This window comes from Zalophus californianus, chromosome X (genome assembly GCF_009762305.2).
Source record: "Zalophus californianus isolate mZalCal1 chromosome X, mZalCal1.pri.v2, whole genome shotgun sequence".
NCBI classification, from domain to species: Eukaryota; Metazoa; Chordata; class Mammalia; order Carnivora; family Otariidae; genus Zalophus; species Zalophus californianus.
Window position 1 is genome coordinate 25,479,313 of NC_045612.1, and position 2,148 is coordinate 25,481,460.

The following is a 2,148-nucleotide window of genomic DNA, read 5'->3' on the forward strand; positions in this document are numbered from 1 at the left end:
GGGAGGGAGCCACAGTCGAGGAGAAAGGCAAGAGACAGAATAGCACACAGAGGAGTGCACAAGGGAAAATGAATCCCCAGAACAATTGGCTTGGAAAGCAAGAGGGGCTGAATTTCATGAGTTCTTGAAACCAGAGGGATGTAAAGCCTGGCATTTTAAAGGTCAGCAGGATTGACTCACATAGAGCATTGGAGGCAGCTCTTCGAGAGAAGGCAGGGCAAACAACCTTCAGACATTCAGCATAGAAACAGCAATCTGAAGAGCACCTGCGGCACACAGAGGGGAGGTTATTTGCTCATTTTGGAGCGTGTTCCAGAGAGGCAGCATTCACCAGAGACCCCTCCAGGAACAAAAAACAAGTAGGTGCCATTTCCCTCCTCTGCCACTCAGCATAAGCACAGGGCCACCTGCAGAACCAGCCCAGGACAGACACTTGCTACCTAACTTGTTTACCCCAAGACCCACCACCCACCACATCAATGGGCAGATCATCTAAACAGAAAAGCAAAAGGAAACAATGGCTTTGAAACACACACAGGAACAGATGGGTTTAACAGATATAATCAGAACATTGCATCCTAAAACAGTAGAATATTCTTTCTAATTGCACATGGAACATTCTCCAGAACAGATCACATATTACCCCACAAAACAAGCCTCAACAAATTTAAGATGATTAAAGTCATACAATGCATCATTTCTGACCACAATGCTATGAAACTAGAAATCAACTGCAAGAAAAATCCAGAAAGGCCACAAATAGATAGAGGTTAAATAATGTGTTACTAAACAATGAATGGAACAATGAGGAATAAAAGAAATAAAAAAGTACATGGAAACAAATGAAAATGAAAATATACAGTCCAAAATTTCTGGGATGCAGCAAAAGCAGTCCTAGGAAGGAAGTATATAGCAATAGGGACCTACATAAAGAAGCAAGAAAGAGAGAAATAACAACCAACACCACAGAAGTGCAATTATAAGAAAATATGATGAAAAACTATATGCCAACAAATTGGACAACCTGGAAGAAATGGATAAATTCCTACAAACATATAAACTCCCAAAACTGAAGCAGGAGGAAGTAGAAAACTTGAAAAGACTGATAACCAACAAAGAAATTGAATCATTAACCAAAAACCTCCCAAAAAGTCCAGGACCAGACAGCTTCATAGGTGAATTCTACCCAATATTTAAAGAAGAGTTAATGCTTATTCTTTTCAAACTATCCAAAAAAAAAATAAAAAAACAAATAGAAAAGGCAGGAAAATTCCAAACCTATTCTATGAGGACAGCATTACCTTGATACCAAAACCAGATAGACTCCACTAAAAACAAGAACTACAATATCCCTGATGAACATAGATACAAAAATTCCCAACAAAATACTAGGAAACCAAATTTTACAATATCTTAAAAAAGCCATTCACCACAATCAAGTGGGATTTATTCCTGGGTTGCCAGGGTAGTTCAGTACTCACAAAATAATCAATGTGATACGTCACATCAATAAGGGAAAAAATAACAACCATATAATCATTTCAATAGATGCAGAAAAAACATTTGACAGAGTACAGCACCCATTCATGATAAAAAAAAAAACCCTCCACAATGTAAGTTCAGAGGGAACATACCTCAACATTATAAACGTCATGATGAAAAACCCAGAGCAAATGTCATCCACAATGGGAAAAAACTGAGAGCATTTCCCCTAAGGTCAGGAAAGAGACAAATATGCCCACTTTGACCACTTCTATTCAATATAGTACTGGATGTCCTAGCCACAGCAATCACACAACAAAAAGAAATAAAAGACGTCTAAATTCTTGAGGAAGAAGTAAAACTTTCACCATTGGTAGATGACATGATACACTACATAGAAAACCTGAAAGAGTCCACTCCAAAAAATTGCTAGAACTTATAAATGAATTCAGTAAAGTCACAGGATACGAAATCAACATACAGAAATCTGTTGCATTTGTATACACTGATATTGAAGTAGCAGAAAGAGAAATCAAAGAATAGATCCCATTTATAATTGCACCAAAATCCATAAGATACCCATGAATAAACTTAACCAAAGAGGTGAAAGATCTATATGCTGAAAACTTTAAAACACTGATGAAAGAAATTGAAAACTACAGAAAA